The sequence below is a fragment of the Rattus rattus genome, chromosome 5 (genome assembly GCF_011064425.1).
Source record: "Rattus rattus isolate New Zealand chromosome 5, Rrattus_CSIRO_v1, whole genome shotgun sequence".
Classification (NCBI taxonomy): Eukaryota; Metazoa; Chordata; class Mammalia; order Rodentia; family Muridae; genus Rattus; species Rattus rattus.
In genome coordinates, this window is record NC_046158.1 from 151783501 (window position 1) to 151799304 (window position 15804).

The following is a 15804-nucleotide window of genomic DNA, read 5'->3' on the forward strand; positions in this document are numbered from 1 at the left end:
CTTGTCAGAGTGGGTGTGGCCTTGTTGGAGTGGGTGTGGCCTTGTTTGGAGTAGGTGTGTCACTGTGGGCATGGGCTTTTATGCCCTCATCCTAACTGCCTGGAAGAGAGTCTTCTCCTAACAGCCTTCAGACGAAGATGTAGAACTCTCAGCTCCTCCTGCACCATGCCTGCCTGGATGCTGCCATGCTCCCACCTTGATGATACTGGACTGAACCTCTGAACCAGCCCCAATTAAATATTGTCCTTATAAGAGTTGCCTTGGTCATGGTGTCTGTTTACAGCTGCAAAATCCTAACTAAGACTGACAGAAGATAGAAAGATAGATAGATAGATAGATAGATAGATAGATAGATAGATAGATAGATAGATAGTAGATAGATAGATAGACAGACAGACAGACAGACAGACAGACAGGATTCCATACCTCACCAATGCTAGAAGGGACCACCACTGCTGAAGTCAGGGTTTGGGGTGAAGCTGTCCAGCCCTAAAGTAAAAGAGCAAACCTAGGTCCAGAGAATAAAATGGCAAGCTCATGTCCGGGTGGGTGACAGATGGACAAGCAGGCAGTCGAGTAAGCTGCATCAGGATCAGGGGACTGAGCTGAGCTGAATGGAGCTCCAGGATAGTCAGGCCGCTCTCTGCTTTTGGTCCTTGAGGAACGCACAGGTATGTATGAGAGGCTGATGTGGAGCCATGCCATTGAGCTGTCAGGTGAGAAGGAGTCATGGTTTCCTCTGTCTGGTATACCCAGGCTTCCTGATCTGAACCCAATGCACCCTACACTCATGTGTCCCCTACGGTCTCAGTTCACCCTAACGAACTTGTAAGGTGGCTCCCTTTCTATTTCCTGGGATAAGTCACTTACCAGTCTGGTCTGGGTGGGTGGTACCTGGCAAATGATGCCATTTTGGGGTCCACCCAGGGCCTGCAGTCATCCACCCCATCAAAATGGAGTCCAAAGCTCTTTGTAAGATGGAGTCTCGTAAGGCAAGGCCCACCCTGAAAACCCACTGTGTTATACAATACGTGGTAACTTAGCAAAGGCCCAGCCTCACTCAGCAGCTGCCCTTTTGTCCTGCAAGGTGAGCTCTGGAGACTTCCTTTCCCTACTGGCCAAGGACCTCAGAAGGATGGCAAGGCCACAGGATAGGTGCAGTCGTGCTCCCCATTGTCAGCAGCTGCTGTCAGGTCCCCTTCTCTACTGAAGTTCAGCCAGGTCTCCATATGCTGCTCCTGGCCTCTCCAAGCCTCCCTGCTGGGGTAGCAACGCCACCCTGTTTGGCTGCAAACAGAGCCTCTCAGGTCATTTAACCGTCTCTTCGCTTCCTGCTTCAATGCATCATGTTAATGAGGCTTTGTCTCCTACCCTGAAGAGAAGAAAATTAAAAACAGCAAACGCATGTCACATGGTACCAACCCAGGCTTGCAGGGACATTCAAGATGGGGAAACATACCTCTCAGAACCATCTCTTCATTTTCCCAGTCCTTCCGGGTGTCTTCCTCAGAAATGCAGTCTGTCTCCTTTGAGACTTCTTCGGCCTGGAGCTCACCAGTTAGCCAAAACTGGCAAGCCAGTGAACCTCCTGTCTCCACATCCCCAGCACTGGAGTTACACATGCATGCCGCCACACCCAGCCTTTTTATGTGGGTTCTGGAACTGAATTTCTCAAGCTTAACTACCTCCTCAGGCCCTCTAAGTACCGTTTTAATAAAAGAAAGGTATCCAGTTGGTGGCAGCTGGCCTTTCTGGGACCCCCATGCCTTGGACTCCATGTCCCTTCCCACACAATGCAAATTCGATGTGCAGGGTTGGGGAGGCTTGTTTGGTGAGGAAGGGAATGTGGGACCGGTAGTGAGCTCAGAGTCTGACCTGCCCTGGCACTTTTAAGAACACCCACGAGGCCTGCATGGACTTGAAGCCCCGGGGCCATTCAGCAAGCCCTGGAAGTCCAACCCTCAGAAACTGGAGGTTTCAAAGGCTTGTGAAAGCCACCAACATTTGAAGGATGGGGGGGGACTTTGTTACACAGCTGAAGCTGACTGATACAGAGCCCACACCTACTGAACACTCCTCTGTGTCTTTATACATCCCAGGCACAGTCCACAGTCCCGCTCCCCATTACCTTCCTGCACCATCCCCACCCTGAGACATGGCCTCGATGAACCTTCAGAATGGTCCCCAACTTCCAGCCTGAGCACCGACCCAGGAGAAGGGGGTTCCTAACCTTATAACCCAAACTTCCGTGAGCTCTGCCTGCCTCAGCTCATTTTCCTGCAGACTTAGATATGCTGGGGTCATGAACTCAGGAGGTCATATGTCCATAAAGCACTCGGCCGCAGTCTGAGATCCACCCTGCAGAGGTTTTTTTTGTTTCTTTTTTTTTTATGGAGATTATTTTTTTCAATGTCAGACCAGCTTCTGACTTCATTTAAGTCTTCCCGACTGCTAAAGGATGTGAAATCTTTCCTCTGCCCACTTCCTCATCCAGGTCCATATCGAGAAGTGAAAGGACTCTTTGGATCTCTTGCGTGTTCCTTTAGAAGGGACAAGTGTTTGTGCGCCCTTTACTCAGACTAAAGGTACAGGAATATCTGCCTCTCCCTGCAACCATCGCATTCTATCCCAGCAGAGAGAAACTGAAGTCGGGGACAGGAGGAACCCAGCTCCATGTGAAAACTCCAAACGGTCACACTGCCCGTAGGAACAGAGACAGTGAGAATGGAGTAAGCCCACAAGGCATCAGAAAGGGGTGAAGAAGAAGGCTTCTCTGTCTAGTGTGTGGGTCGGGCCGGTGAGGGAGGAGTCTAGAGCATGGCTCAACAGAATGGAAACTGGAAGCCTGCCAAGGAAACTATGGCAGAGAGAGGCAGAAGGCACCCAGACGTTTGTTCAGGACTGGAAGGAGTGAGGCGTCATTAAGCTGACTTGCCTGGGCTTCCAAGAGACAATGGGATTCATTTAATGAGAGAGGCCTCGACATGGCAAAAAAAAAAAAAAAAAAAAATCTAAATTAATTCTCTGCTCTGCAGTTCACAGGGGAGGATGAGGAAGAATTTGTCTTCAGAAATCACAACCCTTCTCCCCCCACCAAGGTAAAAATCAGAAGGGAAAGAGAAAAGGATTAAAGAGAAGAGACAGTGAAGAAACAGAGACACAGAGATGGGAAACAGTGTTTTTGTTCCTGATGTGGAAGGGAGCACTTCTCAGGCACAAACAAACTGGCCCCGCCCTGCGCTGCCAGCCAGGGCTGGCTGCTCCCCCAGGACTTGTCCAGAGTTCTCTGGGGAAAGCTGTTTCTGGGACCCATGAGACTTTGCTCCCTCACGGCTGGCCTCATCCCTCAAACTCTCAGTTCAGCTGGCCAACTCCCCGGCTGGGTTTTCCTCTGGTGATTAAAAACACACACGCCAATCTTTCCCAGATGCCGGTGGCCGCTTTCCTGTGCCTTGGGGGTTCTGTTACCAGGCAGAGGAGACTCGCGATGAAATTGAAACCTGCCAGCACGCAGGTCCCCTTTCAAAGACTCCAGCTCATAAAAAGCCGGGTGCGTGGAATACTCAAGACAGCTGGGATGAGCAAATGGCATCTAGACCTGGGCTCCTATGTGCTGGAAAGGAAGCCCCGTGCCCGTCCTGCAGGGCTTCTTATGGCCTCTGTTTGCTGTGATGTGACTTCTCCCGGGGCAGGTCGGGGTGTCCACACCCGTCCTATAAGCTGGGTTCTTTTGTTATCTTCCTCATACACAATACTTGCGACACACGGTGCTATTTTGACTGAAGACAGGAAAGTAATTTTTCAAAAATGAGCCACCAGCCCCTAAGGGTATCAACTCCGATCCCGAATGGCTTGCTCCTGATTTCCGGCCTCGACTGAGTCTATCCAGGGCCGCCAAAGACGGTCTAAGCCAATCCCCTCCCCCAGGTTGTTGCTCTGGGCAACGTCTTCTCAGGCAGGCCTGCCTCTCTTGACCTCTGCACTCTGCATCCCCGTCAGCTGGCCTCCAAGGGAACCAAGAGCTCAGATTTCTTCTGTTACAATAGGACTTGAGGCATAAATCCACTCTTCTGAAATTTCATTTCGGCTCTGCAGAACCCAGAGGGAAGGAAGCAGCGACACAGGGCCACTAGGAACTGTGTGTGTAGCTCGGCTGGTAGAGCGCTTGCCTGACATTTGCAAAATCTCTTTCAGTGCATACCTGTCACCTGGCACTGGAGAGGTACAGGCATCGGGATCAAGAGTTCAAGATTATCCTCTGCGTAGCCAGCCTTAGCGACCTGAGATCCTGTATGGAGAGAGGGACAGGGAGAGGAGGGGAGAGGAGAGGGAGGGGAGAGGGAGAGGGAGAGGGAGAGAGAGAGAGAGAGAGAGAGAGAGAGAGAGAGAGAGAGAGAGAGAGAGATTGATTCAGAGAGGGAGGGCAAGGAGGGCAAGAGTGGGGGAGGGGAGGGAAGAGAGAGGGAGAGAGGGAAGAGGGAGGGAGGGAGGGAAGAGGGAGGGGAGAACCTTACCATTCAGGAAGGGCAGATACTAACTCATCTGGAAGAGTCCACTGCCTGCTGCCTCAGGAAGGTGATCCAGAGGGTCCATGGTCACTCCTAGAAGCTTCCGGAGCCCCCTCAGCCCTGCTGGACCTCTGTCTGACTCCATTGTTTCCATGCCTTCCAGCTCCAGAAACAGAACTCTTCCGTTCGGGGGGAGAGATCTAAACCCCTACCATGTACCTGGGTGTGGCTCTTAGCTTTATAGATTCTCCACCTCCCTCTCTTGTCTCCTGATCATCTCTCCTGGGTGGGAGGGGAAGGGAGGCTAAGACCCTTTGCCACAGTCTCTTCAACCTCTGGAGCCCTTTGAAACCCTAAGTGCACTTCTGAGTTTGCTGCAGCTTGGCGACAGTCTCTGGGTTTCCGAGTCAACTCTTGCCCTGTCTGCGGCTTCCTAGATGTCCCTGTTTTAACTGTGACTTCTAAGAGTGACCATGGACCCTCTGGATGACCCAGCCCTCCGATCAAAAATATTAGCAAGAAAACTGCTTCTGGCCAGGGGTGGTGACATGTGCCTGAAACTCCGGAACTTGGCAAAGCCAAGGCAGCCAAGAGGCTGGTGAGTTTGAAACCAGGCTGAAGCTGGGCGTGGTAGCTATTACCTGTCATGTAGTATGAGGGAGCTGAGGCAGAAGAATTGCCTTGAGTTCAAAGTTACCCTGAGCTACAGAGTGAGAAAGACCTTATCCTAAAAGAGAGAAAAAGGATTCCTTTAAAAGCAGGCGTGGGAACAGGACTCAGTAGACAGATGCCGAGCACACACAGGGCCCTGGTTTCGATTCCTAGCGCTGCAGAGGACTGGGTGCTGTGGATACTCCTATAAATCCCGCTGAATGCAGCTCAAGGCCACTGACATCTTGGACTGCACAGCAAGTCTGAGGCTAGGCTGAGCTACAGGAGACCCAGCTTTCAAAAGACACAAACAATAACAAAAACAAACCCGGGAAAAGAGAAAGAAAAACCTTATCTCAGAAGAGTGATACCTCTACTGGACGAATGGAGGCTTTTTGTCTTTTTTTTTTTTTTTCCTGTAACCAGCACCACATGACAGCTACCACACGGCCTTTACCATGGATCAACAGGGGAGCACAGCACCCATGCGTACATCTGACTTGAGCACTGGATCTACAAACCCATCCCCCCCACACACCAACTCAATGCCTGGGACCCCTCCCAAAACAGGGGGCCGGTTCAGCGAGGTTTTATAAACGTGTGTCCACCTGGATAACCAGCCACCCCTTCTGAGACAGAGCCCTTCCCATGTGGCTACTTTTTTTTCTTTTTTTCGGAGTTGGGGACCGAACCCAGGGCCTTGCGCTTGCTAGGCAAGCGCTCTACCACTGAGCTAAATCCCCAACCCCCAACCCCTACTTTTTAATACTGCATTTTAGGTTAGGTGATATTGATCAGCTCACCAACTATGCAAACAGTTTGAAATTTCGTGAAGATTTTTGGAACTCAAAAAAAAAAAAAAAGAATATCCCCCTAAAATAACTGTGTTTGGGTGTTTCGTTTTGTTGGTTTTTTGTTTTGTTTTGTTGTTGGTTTGCTTTTTTTTTTTAATTAGGAAGGGGTTGGATCAGTTAGATGGCTCAGCAGGGGAAGGTGCTTACAACCTTCTCAGTCCTTGTAAACTAAGTTCACTCTCCGGGACCTACATAGTAGGAAGAGAAAACCAACCCCCAAAAGTTATCCTCTGGCTTCAACATGCATGCCATGCTGTATGTGCACACGTTAAATAAATCCATGTAGCTTTGAAGGCGTGCTGGGGAGATGGCTCAGCATGAGTCTGGATCCCATGCACCTACATGAAGAAGTCAGGCATGGTCATCAGATCCCCGTAATCCCCGCACTGAAGAGGCAGAGGCGAGAGGATCCCTGGGGCCTGGTGGCTAGTAAGCACCAGATGACATCTCAGAAAGCAAGGTGGAGAACAAGAGGAAGACACCTCGTGTTAAACTCTGACCTCCACATAAGCGTGTGCCTAAACACACATGTGCACACACATACACCGAACTGGTTTTCTACAACCCACCATTGACCACACCTTCATTTCTGCCATGTTGTGGGCATGTTTGTGCCTGTCCCCACTCTCCTGCCTCCAATACATAAGTCCCTCTGTGGCAAGCAGGGCCCTATCCTCCTGCTCTCAGCACCCCTGAGTGGACAGTCCTCTGTGTGGCAGCATCGCCCTTTCCTGACTCCAGATGAATGGACTCATCCTTCTTGGGCCCTGGGAGCCTTCAGAGATGGATACGTGATTTAAGAAGCTTTGACCTCAGGCTCCTCTCTGCAGTGGTGCAAAGAAAGATGTCTAGATTGCCCTTCAAGGGCCCCCAACACCCCAACACATTGGCCTTTCTGTTGTGAGCTTGAAATATGCTAATTGCCAGCGACGGGAAGGAGCTTAGAGACAGGAAGTCGATGGGGTCAGTCAGGCCAGCAGACATGGACGTAGTGAGATCTCAGGGCAGGACGTCGGTGTGCTCCTCAGGCTGACAAGGGCTCTGAAATCCAATCCAGAGCACCTCCCAGGGGACAATAGCTACGGCCACTGTCCATGCTGTGTCTTTGTCACGGGGCTAGCCAGTGGTCCCTGCTGAGGGATGGACAGGTAGGTTTAACACACCGATATCCTGGGTCTCCTTTTATCCCATAAGTTTAGCCATGCAGGACTGCACCGTGCACCTGCTAAGGAAGGAAGGCCAGATGCCACGTTGCCAGACAAGTGAGAATGCTGTCCCGCGTAGCTGGATGTGAATGGGGGCCCTTCTCTGCCAGCCTCCACCGCCCTCCCTCACAGGACACTGGCTTCTCTATGTGTGGGCCAGGCAGTCCCTGCCCTCTCTCCTCCCTGTGTACCCCTACCCCATTCCTATCCCCAGCCTTGCTCCAGGCGCCTCAAATAACAAACTTGAGAGGACCCGATAGAGATAACCCTGCTCTATTCTGCTTTTCTGCCTCAGTTTGATACTTAAGTACCCTTAACATTGTCAAGCCAAGCATACCACCCTCTTGAGGAAGGAAAGAGGGGCTTTCTGCAAGTGCTGCCCCTCTGTTCAGGCCAACTGTCTTCATTTCTATGGTTACCTCAGAGCTGCAGACCTTGGCTTCCTATTTACCCTAGTGATGAAGTTTCCTTTCATTGGAACTGGCTTGGTGACAACCAAAACAAACATAAGAAAAAAATATCCAACAAACCATCATCCAAGGGATGAGTGGACATGGGGAAAGAAGAGAGGAGACCAGAGGACATTTTCATTTGGCGAACAGTGAGCCGTGGTTGGAAGTGTGGACCCCAGATGCAACCCAGAGACTATAGGCCCCACCCCCACACTCCCACACCCAAACACCCTACCAAGTAACTGAGACCCAGCCTTCTTGACTAGGAAATGGGAGCTGCTCTCATGGGCTCCCAGGCTGACTGATAAGGTGGTGGAATTACCCGTCAGTCAGGAAGCATCCACAGGAGGACCACCACAGAGCAAGTAGGAAGAACACCCTACAACTAGGATGTAGGCTGCTTGGGGGACAGAACCGCTTGCCGTCTGGGGGGATGATCCCACAAAGCCACTGGGCTTGGAACATACGGCCCAAGGTTGAAATAAGCCTGGGAAGCCATGGGTGCTTAGAGAGCTGGAAGGAGGAGGTGAGGTCTAGAGAGGGAGGGAAGAAGAGATGGGGTTGCTAAGCAACCCATCCTAAAGCTGGAGTTGGCAGACCGGGTCTGGGGACCAGGACTTCTGTAAAGTCAAACCCCGTGTGTTGCTCCAATGTCACCAGTAAGCACCGGCTCTGGGACCCTGGAACTTGGAATTTGGGAAGGTTCAAAACAAGCGAAGGGAGCTGACTGGGAGGGATCTCGCCAAGGAAAGTAGCGAGCAGAAGTTCCAAATGGCCTTCTTGTAGATAGCACCTCACTCAGTCTTGTTCATGGGCGAGGCTTGAAATGTAGCCACTTGAGTGGCTTACACACAAATTGTAATTCTACCTCTGCCTTAGACCGCTGGTGTTGAATTTTCTCCATCTTAGCACGGGAAAGAATCCCAGCTTCTAGAAAGCACTTCCAGAGAGCACTTGGGCATAACTACTCTCCTGTTTATAGGTAGGGAAAATGGGGCCCCAACTCCAGCTATTTTATCCTCCGAGTTTTGATACAGTTGCTATCTTTCTCCCAGATTGGGGGAGGGAGGAACGTTGGTTCCCAGCCAAGGAAAACAGAAAAAGAGACAATACTTGTACTCAAGTGGCTACATTTTAATGACTGGGAGATATAGTCTTTGATACAGTAGAGGCCACTGGTCCCCCTCCCCCACCACACACTGACACATGGAGGAGGGACACTGAGGACACCCAGAAGAACTGAGAAGCTCAGCCACCAGTGGGAAAGATGGCCTTATGTCCCACACCAGTGTGCCAGGGCCTGTTTACCACACTAGCCAGGCTGGCTGGGTAAGAGAGCCTGGCTCTGGTGGGATCAAAGGTTCTACAGATAGAAAGGGGATAGGGGCACAAGCAGCCATGGGGTCGACATCTACAAACAGACAGACATCTAGCTGGGCACCTGAGGCAGTGCTGACCTGAGGAGACATTGGGCAGCCATTCAGGGTATGACTGGAGGCTCCAGCCTCGGCAGGAAGTGCTGATCTGGGCTCTGGTGCTGTGCCGTCTACTGCCTGCTAAAAATACACCTCGCCTCCATCCACAGGTGCAGCCATCAGGAGGCCGGGCTGTTTTTAGCACTGGGCAAGCAGGAGACAACTGACTTCTAGATTCACAACCTGTCTGGCTGCGTGGGAACATATTTCCAGGAGGGCCACTCATGAACAGCAAGCCAATCAGAGGAGACACCATAGCCTATAGCTGAAAGAAGCCCTTGTCAGATGGCCCAAGATGCCCAGAGGAAGAAAGACTGGTCACTCAGGCAGGAGGAGCTATGACAGCAGCCCTGGGGAGGGTGTGAGACAGAGCCACCCAAGAGGGGATAGGGAACAGATAAGAGGTGATGGAAGGTTCTGGAAGGTGCTGTGGGGAGGCACTCACGGGCTCCATGGTATGGTTAAGAGGAAGGTTTCTACTGTGAATGCATAAGCAGGGAAATATGCAGAGGCATCTGGAAGAGTTCAGACCAGAGAGAAAAGGAAGCCGACGGAACATGGCCAGGATTATCTGCAAGATGGAGGGAGAGCGGCAGGGGTTGGGGAGTATCGAGAGATAGAGAGAACATAGTAGGGGGCTAGAGAGGGGGAACAGGATACAGAAGAGGGGGAGAAGCTTTGCCTTGCCTCTGAAAAGAAAACAAGTGGGTGTCAGGGAGGAGGGACGCCTAGGAGGCGAGGTGGACTTACCTGTGCGACTGAGTGAGCTCAGAGGAGGCAGCATGGGCTTTGATGGGCAACCACAGGTGTCAGGGGCCACCTTCTGCCAGAGGCCAGAGGCGAGGGAAATGACTCACTGGCAGATGGGAGTGCCCGGGCACTCCCGGGATGGGAGCTGGTTTCTGTCTGACTACCAGAAATCCTTCTGTAGCCCAGTTTGAGCCCGTTTCTAGACATACAACCTACCTTAAGCACAAACACACACACCTACCTTAAGCCTACCTCACAGGGTCGTTTGTGTCACGACGGCTTTGCTGTAAGCTTGAGAGCAGAGAGGCACGGGGGCCTTTGGCTTTTGTCTTAAGCTCAACTTTGGAGGTTGCATGAGATTCTCTATAAAGTTTAGGGTGGATTTTGTTTTTCTGTTTCTGCAAAGCACATCGGGGATTTTGGTGTGGCGCGTTCTGAATCTGTACCCTAAGTCAGGGAGTGTGACCTTTCTCATGCTGTGTCCTCCTACGCATGAGCGAACGCAGGACATCTGGGTGTTCGAAGTGTCGCCTTTAGCCTCTCTCAGTACAGTTTTTGGTTTTAGTGCAAACCGTCCCTCCTTAGAAATATTCCATCAGTGTGTGTGTGTGTGTGTGTGTGTGTGTGTGTGTGTGTGAGCACATGTGCGTGCATGTATGCGTGTGCGTGCGCATGTTGATTCTCTATTCCACAATTTTGCTGAATTTGTTTCTTAGCTGTAATAGATTTGTTTGCTTTAATAAGTGGAACGAAGGCTTTCTGCATATAGAATCACATCATCAAAGAGCAGACACTTACACCTTTTCCTTCCCATTCTGCACGTGAGTGATTCCGTTTTCTTGCCTAATTGCTTAGGCTAGGAGGTCCAGGATTGTATTAAATAAAAGGAGGTTCTCACTAGTCCCCTCCCCCACACACGCCCCTTGGTACATTCCTTGCCTTCACTCAAATCTCAAATAAAACATTGTCTCTTTGCAGAGGGCCATCTCCCAAACCTGAGTCCCTCCCCTTCGCCAGTCCATCACTTCACTTCACATTTCAAGTGAACGAGGGTCACTCATTTAACTGTTCACTTCCTGTCTCTACCTGAATGGGGATTCACACAGGCCACCTCTGTTATTCCTGCACACTCTGTGCACACAGTCTCTCTGATACGTGTTGATTGGATAAACTGACCAACAGTGAGACCGGGACCCTGGCATGGAGGCTCCCAGGCCCCTGGCAAAGCTTCATGCTCTCTAGATTTGCCTTTTATCTGCCCACAAAAGGTCTCATCCAACCCAGCTGATCCCTCACCGTGTTCTGCAATAGTCCAGCAAGACTATTAGACTGTGTTACTGTGGCAGGGATGCAGACTGGGAGGCATCCAGAAGAGTGTCCCTGTCCCATCTGCCACCTGCCCCCCAGGAATGAAATAGCCATTACCCACAAGGAGGGAGAGAAGCAGCCAGAAAGGGAGAGAGAGGGGAAGGAGGGAGCTCATAGGAGTGAGGACAACAGAGCAAGGAATGATGCTTCTTCCGGGCCTGGCGATCAAAGAGCAGACAGGAGAAACTCCACAACCATGGTGGTCTGTGGCCGAGGTACACTGTCCACAGCAGTCAGGAAGCTGTGTACATCAAAGTAATAGGTTGCAAGTCAGCAGGTCTGGCCTGGGGTTTGAACCTGGTGGCTTACGTCCCAGTCTGGACACCTTGGCCGTGGTGTCATACAGACAAGTCACAGCGGAAGCAAGGGCCACCTCCCTTCCTCATGTTGCTCTCTACTCCCTTTAGGGATAATTGACAGTTTGACGGCTTGTCTCTTGAGATCGATTAGAAGCAAAGCTACCGAGCACAAAGCCACATCTCCGGGGCCTGCAAAATCTCTCTTCCTTAGCCTCAAGGATGATTGCGCAACCGCCTGTAGGCTGGCGGACACAATCCATCCGGGCCCCGTGTGCTGACACTGGAGCTCTGAGGCTCCAGGTACCCAGACTCTCTTAGCCCTCCCTAAGTGTGGACAGATGGCCTGCGGGAACTCCAGCTCCTGGGTGAGCTGGATTGGACTGAGTCGGACCAGTTCACTAGAGCAACAACTGCAGATGAAACAGCTGAGCTGGTGTCCCGGGTGCAAGCCAGTCCTGACCACTAGTGCTAGATCGCTGCTCACTGACTGGGCTCTGTCTTTTGGTGGTTGGAAGAGGAACAGAGCAGCATCCCAGACAACAAGACAGGATACCTCTGTCCCCAAAAAGCACTGCTCCCTTCAGCCAATGGACACAGGAACATTGAACCAGACTGGTCCAGGGAGCTTGGGACTTCACCTGAGGCACCCACCACAGCGGGCTGGCCCTCGGGCTGCTTTTCCAGAGGACCCAGAATCCATCAGATGTCATGTGTCCCTGGCCGATTTTGTTCCCGGTGCTCGTGGTGGAACCAGGGTCTAGCACATGCTAGGCAAACGCTCTAACGCCACACTGTGCTCTGGTACACATGCCCGGCGTTGAGACCTCAGAAACTGCCATTTGGAAAAACAACGCCAAACTCAATTCAAAAGTTCTAGGGTAGGGGTTGGGGATTTAGCTCAGTGGTAGAGCGCTTGCCTAGGAAGCGCAAGGCCCTGGGTTCAGTCCCCAGCTCCGAAAAAAAAGAACCAAAAACAAAACAAAAAAACAAAAAAAAGTTCTAGGGTGGCTGAACCACGCTCCCCCACACCCCTTTTTGATCATTTCACGAGAATTAAACAAATCGGAAAGTCGGCCTCCACCCGGTAGCTGCATTTGATGCACGTCATTGCCTGCATCCTGTGGTGACAGCATCGGGCTGCGTTGTTCAAGATGTTTCTGTTCTGTCAAATCTTTCTCAACAACGTGGCTTGTCACAAGCAGAGCCTCTCCTCTGTCATCAGGCTGTAGTCACCCCGGGGCTCGCTCCTTTGTGAGGTGTTTGCCATTCTGAGCATGACTGAAACAGACAGGTTTGGCAGAAAACTGACTCAAGGAGCCAGCCACGCCCTGCTGAGCTCAGAGGCAAGCCTGCTACAAGTCCTGGCTCTTGGTGGCTGTGTGCCCAGGGTGGCGAGTCTTATGCTCAGGGCCCGTGCGCAGAGGAGCAGGTTTTCCTGGACACTGTGTTCCAAAGCTCTCAGGGCAGACAGTAGTAGGCATAGATTTTCTCAGTGCCAACTGCTTGCCTAAGGATACCTCACAGGCCTCCCCAAGAGACTGCCTTCTCTTCCACCCCTATGCGCCTCTGGCACAACGGATGCCTAACCAGGCTCTCCCACATCCTGCACAGCCCCGTGGTGGCTTAGAGGACACCATCAAGGTTCCCAGCCCCAAGCTGGGCTATGACATGTCACTATGCCAGTGACATCTAGCAATCCCCTGACTCTTGCGAATGGTCTAGGCAAGTGGCTCCATGGCCAAGGACGCTAACTGCCCTAAAGAGAAAACTCTATGGCTTCCATTGCTGCTGGCATTCATGTGACTGAGAGGGAAAGTGACTTCAGAAGCCACGGTACCTGATGGATGGCAGACACAGGGTCCATCCCAGAAGCCCTCTCTAACACACACCCTGTGCCCCCGGTGTTAATATCTGCGTGTGCATCCCAACAGTGACAGAGTCTTATCCAACCCTCTCCTGCTTGTTAAATATGACCAAGGGGAGGCTGGGGGAGCTGCGGGTGGAGGGGTCAGGGGAGATGGCTCAGCAGTGGGCCTGTTGCAGGAGTCAGGAATGCCTTCTTCACTAGTTGCACGGGGATCCTGAAGTTGCAGGTCCAGGGGCCAAATTGAGAAATGCCATCAACCAGGAGCCACCCACCTCGAGCTAGCCTTGGACCACCTGAACAAGTTCAAGTTTCTCCCAACAAGGGGGAAAGGGAAAAGCTGGTGCGGGTTTCTGTCACCAGCTCTCAGCATCGTGTCACCTACTAGACTCGGGACCTGAGAATAATGAGCCCTTTCCAGCTCCGGCGTCTGAAGCTTTTCGTGGAACTCTGTACTCTCTTAGAAGAGATCTGGCAAATGAATAAATGTCTCATCAAAGTCGTCCACAGCTGCTGCCTGCCCTGGCCGCCCGATCAAAGCCCCTCCCTAAAGTTCCACAGGCAAGCGGCCTCTGGGCACTAGACGGCCCCTCCCCTCCTGACTTCCTGCTCTGAGTGACACTGTGGGATCAGCGCAGTCTGTGGGTCACCCAAGAACAATGCTCGCTTAGAGGTCTTTGCTGCTGTCTCCACGCAGGCTGGCTGAGGCGGACAGCCTGTGGCCACTGATCTTCACAGTGTCCGCTAATGGCTCTCCACGGGTGGCTCTGTTGAAGGCCCGAGAAGGCTCTCAATTCACTAACAGCCTAAAGAGTCGGCTCCAACTGGGAAGGCCAGAGCCGGCTTCTGCGGCCTTAGAAACCTGCAGGAATGCAGCTGCTAGCAAATCACGAATTCTATCTTCCATTGCCACAGGGGACCTTTAGAAAGTTACTGACACGGAATCCGATGGAAGCCGCCCCTGCCAGCATGGCTGGCCCTTCTGTGGTATGTCACAAGGCCTACTTGATCCGCTGGACAATTCTAGAGGTAACAATGGAAGAAGCGACTTCGGTAGCCCTTTTACAGATGGAGAAATGAGGAACCAAGGTCACACAGCTGAAAGACGGGGTGGGTCCTCCAACCATGGATGCACACATGGGCAATAGGGCTTCCTGCTTTGGTGAGAAGTTTCAGGGTGGGACTTTGATCTCGTAGATACCAAATCTGCAGCTTCCTTGCATGGGCTATGACAACACACCATGCCGCCATGTCCGCTAGGAGGTTGGGCCTGGATGTTAGGGACTCACTCGGCTGCCTCAGCCACATGTGGTCATTTTAAATGAAACCCAGCCCATCATTAGGGCCTCCATGAGGCAGAGGCTCCGGGGAAGTTTGTGCCGTTTTCTGTGGTGAGGACCTTCCCCTAATGAATAAAGATTTCAGGGGACCAATCACTGGGTGAGGAGTAGGCAGGACTTACAGGTGGTGGGGGGGGGAGAAAGAGTGAGGAGAGGAGGAGAGAGGAAGATGGAGGAAGAGAAGGACGACCTAGATCCCTGTGGCTTTAAATAGTCACAGGTAGCCATGAATATCTCATAAGGGTTGGGTAATTATAGTACAATCTGTCTTATCTAGTGGGCCGTTTATATCAACATCGATTGGCTCTGAGTGTGTTGTGTGGACATTTTTGTGGGGGTGAGAATTTACTGATACAAATCTGATTGATAAATTACAAGCCTCAAGAGTTTTGATTTTTACCCAGTTACAGGATTTGTGACAGGAAACCGCAAGATGGGCGGTTGCTGCTGGGGCTAGCCATGGAGGCGGTGAGACCGCTGGGGCCCGGAAATTAGCTGGCCCTAGTGTGGGATGGTGCTGACATATTTTATATTTCCTGGTACAATTGTCTATGTCCTGCTGCCTTTGGAAGGCTGAAGTATATTCTAGAACCTCCAGCAAGTCACTTACCCTTCCTGCTCCATGGTTCCCTAACACGAACGGGCCTAGGGATGGGGGACGCAGCAAGCGCTCTGCCCAGGTCTTTTGCGGTGGTGGGGTGTTTGAAAGTAGCTGGGTTTTCTTCTCTCATGACCACCCAATACCCTCACGACACATTGCTCTTGTCTCCAGGACGGTCCCCACCTTCCCAGGCCATTTTCAAAACTGCAGATTACCAGACTGGCGGATTCCAGAGGTAACAAAGAAGGATCCGCCCCAGGATCTGCCTTACAGCTGTGTGACCTTGGCTCTTCCGTTCCTCCAGCTATAAAAAATGGCTACCAAGGTCGCCTTTTTGGCATTACCAGGCGGATTCCCAGACTCCTCTGTGGCTGGCTGTGGTCACCTGCTCTGGGTCCTTCCATAAAAGATGGGATGTGGAGCCTTGAGAGGTGATA